This window comes from Lathyrus oleraceus, chromosome 5 (genome assembly GCF_024323335.1).
Source record: "Lathyrus oleraceus cultivar Zhongwan6 chromosome 5, CAAS_Psat_ZW6_1.0, whole genome shotgun sequence".
NCBI classification, from domain to species: domain Eukaryota; kingdom Viridiplantae; phylum Streptophyta; class Magnoliopsida; order Fabales; family Fabaceae; genus Lathyrus; species Lathyrus oleraceus.
In genome coordinates this window covers 479725046-479748188 of record NC_066583.1, presented here as the reverse complement: position 1 = coordinate 479748188, position 23143 = coordinate 479725046, and the positions used below count along the sequence as shown (strand labels likewise).

General features: G+C 35.1%; 2 long non-coding RNA genes across 3 annotated transcripts; one reads left to right on the top strand and one right to left on the bottom strand.

Moving 5' to 3' along the window:
• Positions 1-15689: 15689 nt before the first annotated feature.
• Positions 15690-18501, top strand: LOC127085568 (uncharacterized). 2 transcript variants are annotated; one of them, XR_007789180.1, is made up of 7 exons: positions 15690-16009; positions 16160-16190; positions 16324-16396; positions 16801-17615; positions 17745-17826; positions 17936-18035; positions 18200-18501. It is a non-coding gene; the product is annotated as an uncharacterized LOC127085568 (long non-coding RNA). The 2 variants fall into 2 exon arrangements; XR_007789179.1 differs by having other exon boundaries at positions 15692-16009; positions 16160-16396.
• A 559-nt stretch (positions 18502-19060) lies between these two features.
• LOC127085569 (uncharacterized) lies at positions 19061-20279 on the bottom strand. The gene is made up of 2 exons (XR_007789181.1): positions 19307-20279; positions 19061-19207 (listed from the first exon to the last, which is right to left on the bottom strand). It is a non-coding gene; the product is annotated as an uncharacterized LOC127085569 (long non-coding RNA).
• Between the last annotated feature and the right edge of the window lie 2864 nt (positions 20280-23143).

The window sequence follows — 23143 nt, the reverse complement described above, 5'->3', positions numbered from 1 at the left end:
TTAAGCGGTTATTTCCTGAATTTTCCAAAGAAATCAATTATTCCCAATTTCATTGTGAAACTTGTCACTTAGCTAAATCTTAGAGTGAATTGGTTATGAGAAGGTGGTTTGATTTAAGATTGAAGATCTTAAAAGATTTGCAGTTTAGTAAGTTGTGTACAGCTGAAGGAGAATCAAGATTCAGATATGTGTTGCTTGATAATTAAAATAAATTAAGGATAATTTGACAACTTATAATGCCTCACCATTTATTTCGGTGCCATTGTCTCCTTTATAGTAGGTTGTTTTGACCAATGTTATGATATGGAGGTTGTGAGTATCCTTAAGAATTGAATTTAATGACTTGACAAAGTTTGTTGTCATGTTTTTTCTATCATCGCAATTTATATCATACACTCAAATCCTCGATTTTCTATAAATAAATCAATATATATATATATATATATATATATATATATATATATATAATTTGTATGGCATCTAGAATCTTACAAATCTCAAAGAAGAATCAAAAGTGTCATGTGGGCTCAAGTTTAATTCCTCTCACCACCAAATTACATTGGTTATTAATCAAGAAAATCACAGTCCTTCCTTACAGATTCAAATTGGACAAAATCTCAAAGAATTATTAAGCTAACTATAACAACAAGCTAAAGATAAAGAAAGTTTGACCCAAGTTGATGTTGACATTCAACAACCATAGACATATTTTTCATCCTTAACTTCTATTGGAAATGATGTTCAATGATGCAAATATAGTCTTGGTCAACTCTTAAATTCTTAGGCCTAAAAGGTAAAATGCCAATGAATTATTCTAGAGGAGTGTGTGTTGAAAGAATAATCAGATTGTGCACGCTCTTAACCCTCTTCTCAATGCTTTGTGTTTAATCAAGGAAATCACAGTCGATATAAACTTGTGTTGAACATTACCAAAATGAACAATAGAGTATAACATAATGGTGGAAGTGTAAAAATTTAGGAGAACATTGATTATTTTTATTAGATCAAGCATAAACTCGTCGTTTGATGAACTGATTTGTGTTGCCTCCCAGTTGGATCTAGCCAAAAAAAATATATAACAATTTAAGATTAAATTAAATAAAAGAAGACAATCAAAAGGAAAATGCATATTTATAAGAAAAAAAATGAATGATAATTTTTAAAACAAAACAATGTTATTAGCGTTTAACTATTGCTAACATATCATCAAAACCAATTCAAACATAATAACATATAAGCAAATGAATTATAAATCAACAATAAAGATTATATTTATTGTTCTACATCAATGCGAGATAGCATGGTTTGAGAAGAGATCTATATCTCCATCAATATAGTTTTGATGATCAACGTTGATTTTGGTTTGTCATGTATAACTTAGCAAAACCACTCATTTGTTGCCTCTCAACTGGATCTAGTAAAAACAAGATGACGCAATTTAAGATTAAACAAAACAAAAGAAGATAACTAAAAAGGAGATGCAGTTAATTCCAAAACAAAACAAATGATATGAGATTTTTCATGTATATCTTGGTTTTAAAAAAACGATGGTTCCAATGGCATAATTATTGCTAACATATCATCAAAATCAATTCAATCATAATAATATATAATCTAATGAGCTAAAAATCAATAGTAAAGATCATATTTACCTCTCTACATCGATGGGATATGGCAGGGTTTGGAAAGGGATCAAGATATCCATCGATATAATTTGGAGAATCGGCGTTGATTCTTGTTTGTCTTGTAAAACAAAACGAAACCACTCATTTATAAGGACTTCGGTAAATTAGGGTTTGTGTTAGGTTATGTTTTTTATTATCTAATATATATATATATATATATATATATATATATATATATATATATATATATATATATATATATATATATATATATATATATATATATATATATTATTTTTCATATAAAAATATCACATAAAAATTGAATTTATTGATGCCTCAAATAAATTTCACAAAAGAACTAAAAAAAAATCTTTTACTTTTTATTTAGTAGCCGAATGATTAGAATTAAGTGGGTTGTCGAAGGTTTGAACCCACGCCCTCATAGCCGAATGTATTCACATAGCTACCTAATGAATTGCCTTAACTGGACAAATATTATACTTTTTATTAAAGAAAAAATATAGTTATACTATTTGTTGTAAGTTCTTAATTTTGTAACATCAAAAAATATATTAAAATTTGTAAACAAGTAATATGGTCAGAGCTTGATCATTTTGTATGTAATTTAACACAATATTCGTAAGGTTTCAATATTTCCTAAAAATATGTTATGACAGAGGGACTAAATTGAATGATAATCTATATTGTAAGTGGTTAAATAGTTCGGCTCTTGCACTTTCGAGTATCAAAATACTCATTTCCTAGAGTTAAAAGTTGAAACACAAAATAACTTTTTAAAGAGTTCATGGTCGAATGGAGTGAATTTTGGCTTCGTGAAAGAACTTTAGGAGGATATCAAAACTATTTTGATCATGATTATGTTGGTGTTTCATAGTCATGGGCGGATAGTCAAAGAAGAAAATTCTTCTTTCATAGTGTTAATCCCAAAGAAGAAGAATCCGACAAAACTATATGAGTTTAGTCCAATTTTTCTAATAGGCTGAACCTATAAGGTTGTAGAAAAGGTTCTAGAAAACAAAACTATCAACTATTCTAGTCTATTTCCTCTCCTTTTGTAAAGCTCCGTCAGGTATTGTCTCAAAACTTGAATGCATGTTTAAAATTTTCTTGTATGGTGGGATAAAGTATGAGAGGAAAATTAGTTGGGTGAAATGGGATAGGATTTTCAAGCCAATCAATGAGGGAGACTTGGGTATAAGAATTTTGAGAGTTTTAACGAGGACCTTTTGGATAAATGGAGGTCGAAAATCATATGAGATAGGAGTGGTGTGTGGTATAGAACATTGGCTTGTAGATATGGTGAGATCGAAGGTTTTTGAATTTAAATAATGGAAAATGTTTGTTATGGTGGATAAATATATGTAACTTGGATATAACTTCTATAGACTATGCTGAATAATATTCGATTAAAGAGAATTATAGGGTAATGATGCTTGAAAATAGGACAAAACCTAATGGTTTTTGTCAAAGATTTGGCACAAAGTAATGCCTTCTAAAGTGTCTTACTTAGTATGGAGAATGTTTCATAATAGGTTCCCAACTAATGAGAACTTAGTGAGGGTTTCATTGGCCTAGATTCACATTTATACGTTGGTGGGTGTGTTATAGACCAAACAATGTCTAACCTTTTTTTAGTGTCCCATTTTAGTAGGTACATGGTGTTGGTTCTATGTGTTGGCATCAATTTTGGTAAAACCTAGAGTTATCACAAGTTGTCACGCGTGTTGTCTTGACATGTGATATCAGTCTCCTGCAGGATGTTTGAATATAGCTAAGATGTCAAACCCGATGTTAAGACATGTGTATACAGAACATTCAGTCTGAATGTTATGTATCTTAAGATTGCGTTTTTCATGCAAATTTGTGTGTGATTATGTGGAGATTGAATACGCTGTTCAAGGAGTAATTTGATTTAAAACCAGATTGATTTATTTTCCAATAAGGGATGATTAGTTGTCGTGAATGAGAAGATACGCAAGGAAAATAGATTTAGGATTTTATGATGCCCAGGCCCATTCAAAAGCTTATATTTAAAGGCCATGTAAAACCTGGTTTTAACACACAAGAAACAAACGAAATAGTGAGAGAGTTTAAGGGTTTTAGTCTTGTGCGAGCTTGTGAATTGTGAGCCATTCATTCATCGTATTGATGATTGAATTGGACTGACTTTTGTGTTGTAATTTGTCCACTCTAAGCTTTGAAGCATGAGTGTGTGTTTACTTGGTTGAAGCTTTTAAGCAAGATCAAGTATGTGCTCTTGAAGAGTCTCTTCTTTCTTTGTAATATTTGTTTTTATATCAGTGTTGTGATTGAGGGGGAGTGAGTAGGGTCTCATATCTAAGAGTTCTTAGATAGAAGTCACACGGGTAGAGATTAGGTGAAAAGACTGTAACTTGAAGTTGTTTACTGAGAGTCTTTGAACTAATTTTGTTTAGTGGATTTCCTTCCTGGTTTGGTAGCCCCCAGACGTAGGTGAGTTTGCACCGAACTGGGTTAACAACTGCTTGTGTCACTTGTTCTATTATTTCTTTGTCTTTTATCCTGTTTATATTTTAGTTGTTGTTCAGATATTAGTGTCGTGACATTACCTTCGACATCTCATATCTGATACCAGAATTTCAATTGGTATCAGAGCATGCATCCTGCTCTGGTTCTGGGTGAGATCTTGCGACGTTACTTTCTGGTACTATGGATAGAGACAGAGGATCTGTTCACAGACCACCAATTTTGGATGGATCTAACTATGACTACTGGAAACCTGGAATGGTAGCCTTCTTGAAATCTTTGGATAATAAGGCTTGGAAGGTTGTTCTAACAGGCTGGGAACATCCCTTCATTACTAAGGAAGGAAAAGTTACAACTGATAAGAAGGCTGAGGAAGAATCGACCAAGGAGGAGGATGAACTAGCTCTTGGAAACTCTAAAGCATTGAATGTTATATTCAATGGGGTTGATAAGAACATCTTCAGACTAGTGAACAACTGTGAGGTGGCTAAAGATGCTTGGAATATTCTCAAAACCACTCATGAAGGTACCTCTAGAGTGAAGATGTCTAGATTGCAGCTGCTTACTCTAAGTTTGAGAATTTGAGGATGAAAGAAGGTGAAAGTATTCATGACTTCTATATGAATATCCTCGAAATTGCTAATGCCTCAAGAGCTCTGGGTAAGAAGACGTCAGATGAAAAACTTGTGAGGAAAATTCTCAGATCACTTCCCAAGAGATTTGCCATGAAAGTGACAGCCATAGAAGAATCTCAAGACATCTGCAATATGAGAGTGGATGATCTAATTGGATCCCCCCAAACATTCGAGTTAGGAATGAGTGATGGATCTGAAAAGAAATCCAAAAGCATAGCCTTTATGTCAAACACTGAAGAGAAAGAGGAAGACAGTGGTCAGGATACTGATGAAGATCTGGCAAATGATGTAGTATTACTGGGGAGACAATTCAACAAACTCCTGAAGAGGATGGATGTAAGGTCAAAGTCTAATGTCAAGAATAACTCATTTGACATCAGTAGGTCCAATGATGCTAGAAGAAGAACAAAATCTTAAGAAAAATCCAAACAGGGCAAAGGAATTCAGTGCCATGAATGTGAAGGGTATGGACACATTAGAGCTGAATGTGGGACCTACCTCAAGAAACAGAAGAAGAGTCTTGTTGCTACTTGGTATGATGAAAGTGAAACAGAAGGAGAGTCTGCCAATCTTGTGACTGCCTTGATTGGAAGATGGGGTTCTGATGAAGACTCAAGTGATGATGAAGTAACATTTGATGAATTAGCTACTACCTACAGAAAGTTGTGCTACAGAAGTGAAGAAGTGTGTCAACAAGTGGAGAATCAGAAGAAAATGATAACCCAACTAGAGGATGAGAAGACAGAACACTTAGAAACCATTTCTAAGTTGAAGATCGAAGTCGTGTTCCTGAACTCCAAACTGGATGAGATGACAAAGTATGTCAGAATGCTAAATAATGGATCTGACACCTTAGACAAAATCCTCTAGACTGGAAAGATGGAAGGAGACAAGTCTGGCCTTGGGTTCAATGAATCCACTCCTGAGTGTAGTCACACTGGTAGAAAAGCAAAGATGTCACATCATGTGTCTCAACATCACAAGGAAAGACAACATAAAGGAAAACACCAAAGATGGAGATGTCATTATTGTGGGAAATTTGGCCACATAAAACCATTCTGCTTTAAGTTGTATGGCTATCCTAGTCCTACTCATCATCAACCTAGACCCAAACACCATATCCCTGTTAACAGAAAATAGTGGGTTCCTAGGGCCGGTGCTACTAACTTGATAGCTCACACTTCCTTTAGAGTTTCAGCCAAAGAAGACTGGTATTTTGACAGTGGATGCTCCAAACACATGACTGGAAGCAAAAACCTTCTAATTGACCTTCAACCTCATGCCACCAGCTATGTGACTTTTGTTGATGGAGAAAAGGGGAAATCAAGGGCATTGGAAAGATAAACTGTCCTGGAGTCCCTAACCTTGATAATGTGCTGCTTGTTAAAGGATTAACTGCAAACCTGATCAGCATCAGTCAATTATGTGACCAAGGTCTAAATGTGAACTTCACAAAAACTGAATGTTTGATTACTAATGAAAAAAATGAGGTGATCATGAAAGGAGTCAGGTCTAAGGACAACTGCTATATGTGGAATTCTCAAAAGACTAGTTATTCATCAATGTGTCCTCTAGCTAAAGAAGAAGAAGTGAAACTATGGCATCAAAAACTGGGTCATCTGCATCTTAAAGGAATGAAGAGGATTATATTTGTTGAAGCTGTCAGAGGAATCCCAAAATTAAATATTGATGAAGGAAGAGTTTGTGGTGAGTGTCAGATTGGAAAGCAGACAAAGATGTCACATCAGAAGATCAAACATGACACCACATCTAGAGTGCTGGAACTTCTCCACATGGACTTGATGGGACCTATGCAGGTGGAAAGTCTTTGTGGGAAAAGGTATGCTTATGTTGTGGTGGACGACTTCTCTAGATATACCTGGGTAAATTTTATAAGGGAAAAATTTGATGTGTTTGAGGTGTTCAAAGATCTTTGCCTACGACTTCAAAGAGAAAAAGAGAGTCAGGTTATCAGAATCTGAAGTGATCATGGGAAAGAATTTGAGAACAGTAAATTTGCTGAATTCTGTTCATCTGAAGGAATTGGTCATGAGTTCTCATCTCCTATTACCCCTCAGCAAAATGGTTTGGTAGAAAGGAAAAATAGAACTCTCCAAGAATCTGCTAGAGCTATGATTCATGCTAAGAAGTTGCCTTACCATTTCTGGGTTGAAGCTATGAACACGGCCTGCTATGTTCACAACAGAGTAACCTTGAAGAAAGGGACCCCAACCACTTTATATGATGTCTGGAAGGGAAGAAGACCTACTGTCAAATACTTCCATGTGTTTGGTAGTAAATGTTATATCCTGACTGATCGTGAACAAAGAATAAAAATGGACCCCAAGAGTGATGAAGGAATATTTCTGGGTTACTCAACAAACAGCAGAGCGTTTAGGATTTTTAATTCTAGAAAAAAAGTAATGATGGAATCCATTAATGTTGTTGTTGATGATCAAGAGACTGATGTCACAGACGATGTTGAAAAATCTCTGAATGATGCCCCAGCTGATCTCCTGGACAAAAGTAATGATAGTGAATCCACTCAAGCTGAACCTGAAGCTGATAAAATTAATAAGGGACCCTCTATCAGAATTCAGAAGGATCATCCGAAAGATCTCATTATAGGAGACCCAAATAAAGGGGTCACCACTAGATCAAGGGAAGTGATCTCACATGCCTGTTTTGTGTCCAAGATTGAGCCCAAGAATGTCAAAGAAACCTTAACTAATGAATTCTGGATCAATACCATGCAGGAAGAGTTAGGCCAATTCAAGAGAAATGAAGTGTGGGAATTGGTTCCAAGACCTGAAGGAATAAATGTTATTGGAACAAAAGGGGTTACAAGAATAAATCCGATGAAAAAGGTGTGGTTACTAAAAATAAAGCAAGATTGGTAGCACAAGGATACACTCAAGTTGAAGGAGTTGACTTTGATGAAACATTTTCCCCTGTAGCTCTCCTGGAGTCCATTAGATTACTGCTCAGAGTGGCATGTATTCTGAAATTCAAATTGTTCCAAATGGATGTGAAAAGTGCCTTCATAAATGGCTACTTAAATGAGGAAGTGTATGTTGAACAACCTAAAGGGTTCACAGACCCAAATCTTTCAAAGCATGTGTACAAGTTGAGGAACACCCTCTATGGGTTGAAACAAGCTCTTAGAGCTTGGTATGACAGACTCACAGTGTTTCTCATTGACATTGGATACAGGAAGGGAGGCATTGATAAGACTTTATTTGTCAAAAATGAAGGAGGAAAGCTCATGGTGGCTCAGATAGATGTGGATGATATTGTGTTTGGTGGGATGTCAAATAAGATGGTTCAACATTTTGTTAAACAAATGCAGTCTGAATTTGAAATGAGCCTTGTTGGAGAACTAATCTATTTTCTTGGGCTACAAGTCAAGCAGATGGAAGATTATATCTTTCTATCTCAAAGCAAATATGCCAAAAATATTGTTAAGAAGTTTGGCATGGAGAATGCAAGCCACAAAAGGACACCTGCTCCTACTCATCTAAAAGTGTCTAAAGATGAAAATGGTGTCAGTATGGATCAAAGTCTCTACAGAAGCATGATAGGGAGTCTTCTATATCTCACAGCAAGAAAACCTGACATTGCTTTTGCTATAGGTGTATGTGCTAGATATCAAGCTGAACCAAAGGTGAGTCACATAAACCAAGTGAAAAGGATCCTGAAATATGTCAATGGCACTAGTGACTATGGGATGCTATACACTCATGGATCTGAATCTGTGTTGTCTGGATATTGTGATGATGATTGGGCTGGAAGTGCTGATGATAGGAAAATTACATCAGGAGGATGCTTCTTCTTGGGGAACAACTTAATATCATGGTTTAGTAAGAAACAAAATTGTGTGTCTCTGTCCACTGCTGAAGCTGAATACATAGCAGCTGGAAGTAGTTGCTCTCAACTGGTGTGGATGAAACAGATACTGACTGAATACAATGTCACGCAAGATGTCATGACATTGTACTATGACAACCTGAGTGCTATAAAGATTTCTAAGAATCCTATTCAGCACAGCAGGACAAAACATATTGATATACGTCACCATTTTATTAGAGAACTCGTGGAGGATAAAATTGTAGCCCTAGAGCATGTTGCTACTGAGATGCAGTTAGCTAATATTTTTACAAAAACCTTGGATGCAAATCAATTTGAGTTCCTAAGAGGAAAATTAGGGATTTGTATTTATGAAAATTTGTAGAAATTAATATGGAGTGGAAAAGGTAATCAAATTATTGTCTGCTTTCTTAAAATAAAGCGCTCCCTTTATGGTAAATCATCACCTAGTCTTGGAAATACCATCTATTACCTTTTCACACGCAACCTCACTACCTACTCCAACATTTCCAACTCCATGCTTCTTCCTCAAACTCCTCTGCTAGGGAAACTAAAAAAATTCCACAGAAACGTCAAGATGTCATAACATCAAACTCCATCTGGTTCAAAAACTACTAAGCCTACTCACAAGGATAGCACTCCTTCCATGGACTTTCTCGATGATGAGGTTTTAGATGTGGTTCCTCTGTCAATTATTCCAGGAGAAGCCCTTGATTTAAACCATCCCATGGATGCATATGCTTCTGCATGCCCCAATCAAGGTAACAACTCTAGTATCCCTTCTAGCTCTACTCATGCCACTAGCTCTAAGGAAGATATGCACCATACTGATTGTGTCATAAGAAACCTAGTCACTACAACCCTTAATGAAGGACATTCTGTGAAGGGAGTTTCTACTCCCCTGTCTAGAATGTACCCCTCTTCTGAGGTTGAACCTCATAGTGAGAAGGATGACGATTCCTCTAGATCTGAGAAGGACATGGCTGCTGAAGGTTTGTGCTCTCTAGGGCAAACTGTGTCTGGTAAAAAATCTGTGGCATCTACAACTGTCAATGCTTCACATTCTGAGAAGCATGATTCTGCAAACAATGTGATTGACCTAGAGGATGATAGGTCTGATGATCAAGATGATATCTTACTTCATCACTTAAAGCCAGTTGTAGCTAAGCGTATGAAGACTAGAAGAGGTAGATCTATGGCTGAAATGATGTCAGCTAAAACAACTAAGAAGACTGCTGGTGTAGGTCCTTCCAAATCTTGGAGCAAAGTTGATGTAAAGAAGAGGAAGGTTAGAGAAGTTTCTGAGTCTGACGAAGATGTTGAGGAAGATGTCCCTGACATCTCCCATGTGAAGAGGACCACTGTGAGGAAGTCCCCTGTGAAAGTTGTTGTTGTGCATTTGGATAATATCTCTTTCCATCTTGAAGATGGAGCTGCCAAATGGAAGTTTGTAATTCAAAGAAGGGTGGCTGTAGAGAGAGAGAGTTAGGAAAGGATGTTGTTGAAGTCAAAGAGGTCATAGACCTAATTAAGAATGTTGGGTTAATGAAGACTGTGGTTGGGTTATCTCAATGCTATGAGGGATTGGTTAAGGAATTCATTGTCAATATTCCTGAAGATATTGCTGACAAGAACAGCAAGGAATTTTGCAAAGCTTTTGTGCGAGGTAAGTGTATCACATTTTCTCCCACTGTCATTAACAAGTTTCTAGGAAGAAGTATAGAGCGTGCAGGTGAATTAGAAGCTATAGACAATGAAGTCTGTAGAGAAATTACAGCAAGGCAGGTGAAAGAGTGGCCTAGTAAAAAGCATCTTCCTGCTAGGAAGCTGACTGTTAAGTATGACATATTGCATAAAATAGAATCTACAAATTGGGTGCCTACCAACCACATTTCCACAATTTCTAATAATACCCTTGGAAGATTTATCTTTGCTGTTGGAACCAAACTCAAATTTGACTATGGTAGGTTTATGTTTGAACAAATTGTCAAGCATGCTTCTACTAACACAGTGAAGCTGCCTATAGCCTTTCCCTTCATCATTTGTGGGATTATCTTGAGTCAACACCCTAGGATTATGAGCACTAATGACCTACCAAGTAGAAGAAAACCTGCTCTGTCAGTACACTATAAATTGTTTGAGGCAGTCATGTCGAAGACATTGTCATGACATCTGTTGTGAAAAAGCCAGCCTCAAAAGTTGGACATATTGTTGAGTTGAAGGAAACGTGTAAAGAGCTGGGTGCAGGGATAAGGGTAGCAACAACTAGGAAAGAATCGTTGGAAGCCCTGATTGCAAGCTTGGAGCGAGCTGAAGGTGAGAATATTGAACAGGCTAAGGAAGCTGAAGCCCAAACCTCTAGTGAGAGGTTTGTAACTAATAATGAGACAAGTGGAAATTATGTTTCAAAAGTTGATGAAGCTGCAAGCTCAAGCTCCTCTGATTAGCTCCTTTGAAGTTGACCCACATTCATGTGATGATGTTTTTCTTGCTGTGTTGATGGATGTTCTGGATTTTGGCAGTATTGTTCTGCTGCTTTGATGTTTATGTTTATGGATTTTCTGGATTTTTGGTTTGTATCTCGGCTTGTTTAAAGTTGCTTTGTACTTGGTTCTGTAACCCTTAACTTTTGACATTCTGAATCTTGACTGAATAGACATTTATTTTGTCTCTTTCGTCTCTTTTGGCTAAAAAGGGGGAGAAGTAGAAATATGTTATAGATATTGTTACAAATGATGCTGGAGATGATGATGTTGGAGATGATGTTGGATGGGGAAGTGTTGTGTCTGTGTATAGCAGACAGGTGCTAGCTGAAGGGGGAGGTGGTGTGTTTTGAGCACAAGCGCATGTGTGTTTACTGTGTGTTTACTAGTTGCTATTTTTACTAGTAATGTGTGTATGTTTACTTCTGTTGCTGAACTGATATTGTGGTTATTTTCTTGTGAAACGTATGACCTGATGTATGTTTTAGCCAAAATTTGCCAAAGGGGGAGTTTGTTGGTTCTATGTGTTGGCATCAATTTTGGTAAAACCTAGAGTTATCACAAGTTGTCACGCGTGTTGTCTTGACATGTGATATCAGTTTCCTGCAGGATGTTTGAATATGGTTGTGCAGGATTTAGCTAAGATGTCGGACCCGATGTTAAAACATATACAGAACATTCAGTCTGAATGTTATGTATCTTAAGATTGCGTTTTTCATACAAATCTGTGTGTGATTATGTGGAGATTGAATGCGCTATTCAAGGAGTACTTTGATTTAAAACCAGATTGATTTATTTTCCATTAAGGGATGATTAGCTGTCGTGAATGAGAAGATACGTAAGGAAAATAGATTTAGGGTTTTATGATGCCCAGACCCATTTAAAAGCTTCTATTTAAAGGCCGTGTAAAACCTGGTTTTAACACACAAGAAATGAACGAAATAGTGAGAGAGTTTAAGGGTTTTAATCTTGTGTGAGCTTGTGAATTGTGAGCCATTCATTCATTTTATTGATGATTGAATTGGACTGCCTTTTGTGTTGTAATTTGTCCACTCTAAGCTTTGAAGCATGAGTGTGTGTTTACTTGGTTGAAGCTTTTAAGCAAGATCAAGTATGTGTTCTTGAAGAGTGTCTTCTTTCTTTATAATATTTGTTTTTATATCACTGTTGTGATTGAGGGGGAGTGAGTAGGGTCTCATATCTAAGAGTTCTTAGATAGAAGTCACACGGATAGAGATTAGGTGAAAAGACTGTAACTTGAAGTTGTTTACTGAGAGTCTTTGAACTAATTCTGTTTAGTGCATTTCCTTCCTGGCTTGGTAGCCCCCAAACGTAAGTGAGTTTGCACCGAACTGGGTTAACAATTGCTTGTGTCACTTGTTCTATTGTTTCTTTGTCTTTTATCCTGTTTATATTTTAGTTGTTATTCATATATTAGTGTCGTGACGTTACCTTTGACATCTCATATCTGATACCAGAATTTCACATGGTATATGGTTTGTAGCTGGATCAACGTATCCATAATATTTAAAAGAGAATGGTTGTCCTGTCTTATGCTATTCGAATCAAAAGATTGCATGTTGGAAATGAAAGATTGCATGCCAACAAATTAAAAGTGATGTGATTTACTTGTATTTGGAGCATATGGAAAGCAAGAAACGATAAAGTTTTCAATAACATACACGTTTTATTAGAGCAAGTGTTTGAATCAACACTAAGGAGTTTATGGAATTGGATAAATAACAAATCTAATTGATTATTTTGTTGTGTGTCCCATTGGTACTTGTCCTCTAATTCTCGACTACTAGGTAGTTATTGCCCTGGAACGTATGTTTGGTGCAGCGGTGCATTGGAATTGGGATGCTCGGGTTGCTTGGTTGTTGAATGGTGGTTGGTTTATATCAGTTTGGATCTCATACTTAAGGGGAGTCTTAAATAAAAAGTCATTGGGTAGTGTTAGGAAGAGGGTTTGAATAACATAGGGTTTGTTGGTTCATATAAGACTGATTGTACTACACTACTAATAGTGTATTTCCTTTCTTGGATTGTGTCGCATCTCGAAAAATTTGATTCCTCGTGATGGTCGTGGAAAAAATAGTTCAAACAGAGTCTCCACCGAACTTTATTTATTCCAATGAAGGAATAAGAAAACATCTATAAAACCTTTAGAAATAGAATAATGATCGTCACAACCATATTCGGGTTCGGGAGTCGATTACGCAAGGGGAAGGTATTAGCACCCCTCTCGTCCGTTATACTCAACGGGAACCTTTTAGTTTAATTTGTGATTTGAATGTTAGCTAATGTTATTTGTTTTCTTTGAGTGATAAAAAGATTAAAAATAGAGATGAATGGAAACCTCAGAAGGAGGGAAAAGGGAGGTTTTTTATTAGTTTGCTCGCGAAGATCTAGCAATCTCCTACCTATGTATCCTTATGGTGCAATAAGAAAATCAGAGCATTCGTAGTTCGGGGAACTACGGTTGGTTGGTGTCTTTTAGCGAACAACTATTTAGATCGTGTTCTAAAGGCTAAACATTACTCTCAGCGGAGGCTTAATCACTAGTTTGTTATGCGCGTTATAAGGGATTAAACAGCGTTCTTTCTGAAAAGAGTTTTGGTCACACGGGGGTGACTAGTTGGACTTGATATGTTAAATGTTTTGTTTGATTGGTTTCGATCGCACATGGGCGAGAAAAAGATATATTTGATGTGTTGAGATATTTTTGTTGGATGACGATTACTCGGATAGTCGAGTAAGGTAACTCGTACCTAAATAGTCGAGGAGAGGAATCAAAGGCTCTAGACCATCTCCATTTTCATCCTTAATTGTAAAAGGATTTGATAATAGTTAAGGTGTTTTGAATGGATGGCGAATACTCGGATAGTCGAGTAAGGCAACTCGTATCCTAATAGTCGAGGAGAGGAATCGAAGGCTCTAGACCATCTCCCTTTTCATCCTTAATTGATTATAAAAATAAGTTTATGTATGGTTGATGTTTTTAGATAAACGACAAGTACTTGAATGACTGAGTAAGATAACTCATATCCAAGTATTTGAGGAGAGGATCGAAGGCTCAAGACCATTTCCCTTTTCGTTTAGTTTATTATGAAAATGTTTTGATTTAGTCGGGTTAGAAGTTTGTAGAGAAATGACAATTGTTTGACTAACCGAGTAAGAGAACTCGTATTCAAACAATCGAGGAGAGGAGATGAAGGCTCAAAACCATTTCCCTTTTCATTTCTAAAGGAAATGGTATGTAACTGCGATTAGGTATTTTAATTGGATAAAAATACTCGATGTTGGATCGAGGTTTGAAATTGTGTTTGCGGATAACTTAGATTATATTTAGTGTATCAATCATCTACTTGATTAATTAAAATCGAATAGGTTTCATTGTAAGAAAGTCCAAGAGTAAGCTATGTGAGGTTGGTGACGATGCATAAAAGCGATCGACTTACAAAGGTATGGAATTGGGGGCTCGATATTGAATGCTATGTGAGGTTGGTGGCGATGCATAAAAGAGACCGGCTTACAAAGGTATGGAATTGGGGGCTCGATATTGAATCGAGAATTGTGTGATCTTTAAATGATTTTATCATGGTTTTGAATTGATGATGAAATTGAATGGATTTGAATTTGAGGATGATTTGAAATGGTGATAGTGAAAGAAATCGATCATCATTTAATTATCCAAATTAATTGATTAAAGTTTGATTAAATCGATTAATTAAGTTAATTAATATTAATTATCAAAATTATTTAATTAAATCAAATAATCAAGTTAATTAAAACCAATTAATCCAAATTAACTAATTAAACAAAAAATAATTAATTAATTAATTTAATTAGAATGAAAACAGAATAAGTAACAATGTCGATCCAAAACGATAATGTGCTCAAAAAAACCGGTTCGTACGTAATGACCACATGAGTAATATCATATGTAAAATCAAAACACGGTGAAAATATTCTATTGATGTATTGGAAGTTGGTCGGCATAACGACATGTAATTTTCGAATCCGAGATAAAGTCTGATTTAACACAATGGGACAAAATCAAACAACAATAGCACAATATTACAATGCTTAGCAATTTATTTACAACATAAGGGAGGTACAAAACAATTGGGTATGAGGTGTATTTATAAATGACAGTAGGCCCAAAGGAGGCCCAATATTCTAATCAACATTTAAAAAAACAAAGTAATTAAATTGATTTATTAAAGGGGAAAAAGGAGGAAATCAGCACATAGGGCGGTCGCCCTCTTCACTCATTCGGATTCAATTTTATTTCAATAAGTTATCAAATTGACTTTTCCAAATAAAATTAAAATATTTCTACCTTTGCTAAAAAAAATAAACTCAAATCAAATACCAATACTAGAGACAAACATTCTCTCTGCATCTGAAAGGAAACGGAAAAAAGAACACCTTTCCTCTACTTAGGGCTGGACAAACGGTCCAAGCCCGATCCGGAACCGGCATAACCGGAAAAAAAAATGAAAAGGGATTGGGCTGGGTCGGTTAAACGGTTTAATCGGTTGGTCCAAACAGTTTAATATGGGTAGCATTGGACCGGTTCGGACCTATATATATGAACCATTTAAAACCGAACCGAACCGGTTTAATTCACAATTTTACATGCTGGCAATTTCACAAAGGCCCTAGCCTTTTTCCATTCAGACTCAGCAAAACACACATTTCCTCACTTTTCTCATCTCACGCTCTCTCACTTTCTCTTCAAGAACTGTTCATCTTCTCAAACCCTAATCCACCGTCGCCGCTGCAAAAACCTTAATATGGCATAGATCCTTCTTCTAAACCGTGTATATTGTTCACTGAACTCTTCTTCATCATCTTCTTTAAGGTATTTTCGTTTTCTTCTTCTATTTTTTCAGTCTTTTGTTTCTTCTATATATTTAGGGTTTTACTTTGTTCATGAGTTTTCATATGAATATTTGAGTTTTAATGTTTCAAAGTTATAAACTAACATTATTTATTTGTTTTGACATGTTAGATCTCTGATTCTTCTAAAAAACTCTAATCAGGTAATGTTACTTTTCTGTTTGATTCTTGATTTAATAGCTAATGTTATCTCTCTGATTCTTGATTTATTTGTATTAATTATTTTGTTGGATTTTGTTTTGACATGTTTTATTATATGGACTGGAAATTGGAAAGATGGAGCAAGGAGATAGTAGTAGAGAAGTACCACCAGTTGGGTTGGAAATTATGGAGCAAGAACAACAAGACAGTAAGTGTTAATTAACTCTATTTTTTGCCTATGTTGTTTGAATGTGAAATATTGGTTAGGCTATTAGAAGTTTTCAAATGTTAATTTTATTTTGTGTTTTGAAAAACCTGATATGAATTAACAAATATATAATACAGTATTCCTTTTAATAATCTAATACAATATTTTAAAACTACTAGTATTCCTTTTAACCTGATTTTGTGTTTGTACAGTATGTGAACAAACAAATATATAACTAGTATTCCTTTTAATAATCTAATACTACTTATTACTAGTGTTTCTTTCATGCTCATTAGTAGATACAGTATGTGAAAAATAAATAATTTATTAACTAGTGTTCTTTTTTATGTAAATGTTTTTGTTTTACTAAGTGTATTTTTGTATGCTTTATTAATCGTTTGCAGCTGCAACTGAGGCTCTTATCCCTCCTATTGACCATAGTAGAAAGAGAAGGAGGCCTAATGCGGATGGTCCCAAGAAAAAATCTTCATGTTGGGACCATTTTATCGAATTAACTGATGTTGTGGAACGAACTGCTGCCTGTAAGCATTGCCATAAACGATATAGATGTGATCCTAAATCACACGGAACGTCTAACATGCTCGCCCACTCCAAAATTTGTTACAAAAATCCTTACCTAGAAAATGACCTGAAACAAACCAACCTTGCTTTTGGTAGTGGTGGCTTGATTTCTGTTAGCCCAAAGTTTGATAAAGAAGCTTGTAGAAAGGCAATAACTCTGTTTGTTATCCTTGATGAACACCCATTTAGAGTAGTTGATGGTGAGGGTTTTATATTCTTATGTAATCAATTAGAACCACTTTTGACTATCCCATCTAGGAGGACAGTTGCTAGGGATTGTTTTCAGTTGTATCTAGATGAGAAGTTGCGATTGAAAGCTTATTTTAGGTCTGATTGCAGCAGGGTAGCACTTACTACAGATTGTTGGACTTCCATTCAAAACCTTAGCTATATAACAGTTACAGCTCACTTTGTTGACAATGATTGGAACTACCAAAAAAGAATCATTAGCTTTAGTTTAGTTCCTAATCACAAAGGGGAGACCATTGGTAGAAAACTTGAGGATGTATTGAGGGAATGGGGTCTTAGAAATGTGTCTACAATCACTTCAGATTAAGATGTTTTGCTTGTTGGAATTTGGCATTTTGTTTTCAAATGTTTGGCTTGCTTACTATGAGACTGCTCATTTGTCAAAGAGGTACTTTATTTTATAACAAAACTGATTTGTCCATGTGGTTGTGAATAGATGATTTATCAAAACTGACTTAATTCATTTAATACATTTTCCTGTAGTTTTAAAATATTGTTTCATTTAATTTCCATGTAGTTGTGAATTGAAAGCCACAAAACTCTATAACAGTAAGTAACGGTTCCAAGCAACATTAAATTTCCATGTAGTTGTGATTGAGGTACTTGTTATAATTAAATATTGTTTCATTTAATTTTCATGTAATTGTTAAATGATGATTTATCAAGAATGGAACCTTATAATTTTCCCATGCTCTTTCCTCTTTATAGGGTCAAGCTCTAGAATAGGCATTGCTGAGTTGAACCATGGGAAAGTGAATGCTCAATAGATTTAATTGGTGTACAAACAATAGGTTCCGTTGATATCAAGGTATTTATTTCCTCTATTAAACAATCAATTGAAATAAGAATTAAAAGAATGTTATGTCAAAAACCACTGCATCAATATTTTGGCTGTTCCTTTATTTTTGGTTGTACTTTGCAACAATCAGTGTTAATGTTATTCATGTTTCCCTTATTGTATTAAATTGTTAGGTTCAGCATATGCAGATTCAACATACCCCAATTCAACAAATATGCCAATTCAACAATGCATAATGGTTTATCTATATCTTTATCTCAAGAACTACAATCACAATATTTGTCCTTCTTGTTGGATGAATTATTGATCATGTTGCTTGTTGGATGGTTTTAAACTTCTTTGATACTCACTATGGATGATTGTAATTATAACTTTAGATGTGTTGTGTCTATATTAATAGTGTTGTTATAATGCTAAATGTTAAGATAATTAGACATGTGATTGATAATATATTTATTAATAGCCTTGAGCTTGATATATGGATTTGATTTTATATAATGATATCCTATATTCAATGACTTTGTGATGAATGATGTTATAGATATAGAAAAATCTGACTAGTCAATTTTATGTGAAAATAAATTATTTTAAAATATTAAAAGAAAAGTTAACTTTCTTGTAGTTGGGCTGCAATTTTAAATAGGCACAACCCGTATAAATCCAACCGAGATACCCGTCAAACCGAAACCGAATTTAACCGATATTAAATTAACCAAAATTGGGTCTATTTTCTTCATCCACGGTTTATCTTGGTTTGGGTTTTTGGACCCGAAACCGACCGGACCCGACCGTTTGTCCACCCCTACCTCTACTAATCGAAAATAGAATTTCAAGCATTCATAGAAAATAAATATTAGTCTTTCTATTCTTATGATCAAACAGAAAGAATAACAAGTTTTCCACTCTATTTTCTTACCATCAAAACCTCTCCATATTCAAAACTTCAACTCCTAAACCAGTAGATAGTAATGACATTGCACAAGAAAGACACTTTAAATCCTTGCTCCTCTCAAAACAACATAATGCACTAAATCTTAAACTCAAGATAATGACAGTCCTTGCACACACTAAAATACTAATCATATTACAACATGTATCATATAATAAAGATCCATATAATGGCAGCAAAATAACTTGTCAAATTAAAACCTTTGTAAGTACAACATTTGGATCCAAACGACCTACACCAAAACATTATTAAGTTTATTGTAACACACCAAACTAACTTGAAACAAGACAACAAATGGCATAAACAAGTAGAAATCGATCTGAATCGTTACCGTTGTGGAACAATGGCTGGAAATTATCGAATAGTCACGAGTTAATCAGAGTTAACCAAAACTATAACACACATCAACGTATTGCCGATGCGATTGCTACTGGAATCAGGTTAAGTCACATTGTGGTTTAGGTTGTTAGCTTCATGTTGGTGTGGAGAAGAGTGAGGTGAGCTGATGATTTCGTATGGTGTAGTCATGATGGTGAGAAACAAGTGAAAAACGGAGCTTCCCTTACTATCTATTGCACCGTGAGGAAAATTTTCCTTGTTATAAATAGAACTGTTAGATCCACCGATCTTCAAAGTGGCATCACAAATGTTCACATCATATGAATATAATACGAAGCATGAGAAGAACACTCTTTCTGTTGAAGGTGAGTATTCAGAGATCTTGGCGAGAAACTAAAAGGTTGTTTCGACACTTTGATTGTATGGATGGAATCAGAAACAGGGCACTGAAAGTGAATGTATGGGTAAATGATGTTCAAAGGCTAAAGGCGAAGGAGAAACGATGGAAGCGGAGGTTTATAAATCCAGTTCGGAGAAGCTTCAAATGGCGGAGGGGTGAACCGTGTGTGGTTTTTTTTGCCGGCACGGGAGGAGTGAGGGGGTCGGCGGCATTTGGACGAAGGTAGTGATAAAGAGGTAAAGGAAAACGGTGATGGAAGCTAAGGACGGAGGTCGTGTTGTGATGGCCGTAGGAGGGTTTTTTGAAGGAAGAGAAAGGTAACGGTGGTGCGGAGCGGTGAATGGATCGGAGGGAGATGAGGGTGTGGGTCACGTTTTTATGGGGTAGAGAAGATGATCCAAAAACGAAAAGTGAAAGTGTCTTCTTTTTTGAGAAGAATGGGATATTATGCTTGTTGTTTTTCTCGTTGGAAGATAGAGGAAATCCTCTTTAATGAGTGAGTGTTATGATTGGTCCCCAAAAAAAGTTGTTAGGAGTGGATTAGGAAGGATAACCTCAGAGGGAAATCCGGTCACCCCCCTTGAGAAGCGACGCGTGTTCGTCCTCTAGTGGGGTTAATACCACTTTTCATCCTCCAATACAAGCATGCCACGTGTCTAGTTGAGATAATGAGAAAAAATATCTTCTCCTTTGCTAGCTGTCAATGTGTAATTGTGTAGAGAATCAAACTAAATATTTTATTATTTTCACTTTTTTTGAATTTTAGAAATTATAAAGAGTTAGTAATTATATTAAAAATAAAATTAATTAATTAAAATAAATTCAAACTGATTATTTAATTAATTCTAATTTATTCAAATGATATCTTGGTTAAAAAATATAAATAAACGGATCGAAGATAAAAAAAAAGTCGGACACAAATATTCTCGAAAAATTAAATTGAATGCACTAAAATGATAAGTGCGAAGTAAATCTCTCGGAAACATACAACGTTTGACTTAATTTTAAAATAAATTTTGATCGGTAAAACAGGCTCTAGCTGATCAAAAGGCGACTGAAAAAGTCGTCGAAGAAATAAAATGAGCATACAAGATTAAACTACGTGAACTATAGATTAATAATGCTGATGTCTACAAGCTTGATTTCGAAATTTTTTACACGCTGATTTTTCATGCATTTGTGAAATGATTCATTCGGTCTGTCTGTATATTCGAGAATTTATTCTAATCGATATTTTAGGTATTATTCATGATGAAATGCATGTTATGCTATACAGATGATACAGACTGAAAATAAAATCAAACTTACGAAAGTTTTAAATATGCCCGAACAAAATTAGGGTATGACAGGTTGGAAGCCAACCCTCCAGACGTAGGTGATGTTGAATCGATGTCCTTTATTTCTTTTCTGCTCCATCATGTTGTACAACTTATTATGTGTTAATTATGGTGTTTCCAGTTTAACTTGTCGAGCTAGTTGTCTAGGACATCGTATTCGATATATTTTCCCTGAGGAATAGAATTTCACTCTGCCTTTGTCACGCCTACCTCTTCCTCTGCCATAACTACCATAAAGATCTTGATAATCATTACCAAAATTGGAAGTTTAGAAGTTGGCATTAGATATTGAGAGGAATCTGAGCTGACAGTTTGAACTTCATCATGAGGAGGATGAGAAGATAAAGTATGAGTGAGATTGAGAGAGACTAAGTCAGGAACTGAAGCTTTTTTGAACTTGGTGAGACGAATCTCATTAGCAACTAACAAAATTTCCAACTCATCAAGATCCATAACTCCGAACTTGCTTTCAAATACGAGACAATAGGTGCAAAATCCACAAGTAAACCTTCAAGTATTACATCTATGTGATGTGAAATTGAAATTGGATCACCAATTGAAGCTAGAGCATTAATAATAATGTGAATCTTAAGGAGATAATATTGAATAGATGAATTATCCAACATGATATCACGTAACTCCAATCTCAATTGACGAGCTCTTGCACGGGTTTATTTTTGGAAGTAGTTAAACAATCGATCCCACAGTTGATGCGAACGTGAACATCCTAAAACTCGAGAGAGATTTTCTCTAGACAAAGTAGATTGAAGCCAAAACAATAGAATTTGATCCTTTTGAATCCAAATCAAACATGTAGGGTTAAACGTACAAGAATTGTGAGCAACGTCATCCAAAAATTGAGGAGGAACGCGCACACAAATAACAAATTCAGTGAGGTTATATGCATTGATGTAAGGCTCAACTTATTAACGCCATAGGTGGAAATTATTTTCATCGAGTTTATGAGCGATTTTAAGTGTGAAATTGAGACAACACAAATCTTCGTTGGTAGATGAAGTTGTCGGTACCGAAGTAGTCGATACTTGAGCGGAAGACGGCAGTAACACCACTGCTGAAGAGATCATGGTTAGAGATCATGTTAGCAATTTGATGCCATGTTAGAAAGTTATGATTGAATTGTTCATAATTCTATCGTAAATAACTTTTTCATATTTTCAATACTTCAAAGGGTTACAACTGATTGAATTTTATAAAATCAATCAGGTAACCTGCTTAACAAACTAATATTGACAGTTGTCAATTATAACTACCATAGACTTAGCTTATCTCTAATAGATACAAGTAACTTTTACTTTGGTCACTAGTTGGAATCTTTTATGAGAAATAAAATGGACTTCTACTAGCCTTCATAAACGAAAAAAGAAAAAATTAAAAAGAAATTCAACCAAAATCACACCAAAAAATCATATTAACGCAGAAGCTAAGACTTGAAGCTTCTTGAAATCACTTTAAAAAGTGCATTGATATGTGGGTATGTAGTGGCAATTGAAACGCTCATCCAAACTTATTAAGTATAATAAAATCATATTTAAAGCTAAGAACAATGAACGTATGTTTAAAAAGTAGCCTACAAAAAGGGTGAAACAAGTAATCTTATATAAGAAACAAATACTCTTATAAACTAGATTTATAATTCTAACCATTATGAAAGAAGAAAGTAAAAGTTAAAAAAAATGAAGAAAAAAAAAAGCTTATTTCCAAGAAAATTAACTAGAATAACACCATATAGAAGCTCAGAACCAGGTTTTAAAATTGTAGAGAGAAAATGATTTACAAAGAAAATATCATAAGATGTCGATATTGATATCGTAATTCATCGCTTTTGTAATAAATAATAAATTTTGGATAATTCACAATGCGACAAGCACAATCTATGTCGTAACCCTTGTACCAATCAAAATCGCGAAATCCTTTACACCACCAATTTGCTCAAGAACAATTAAGCGTGCATAGCAAATCACAGAATATTTTTTTGGGGGAAATGATATTAAAAGAAAACCAACTAAAGTTAAAATCTTGATCTCAAGCTAACAAGAATAGAAATGTAGAAGACAAGAATTGAAGCCTTGAA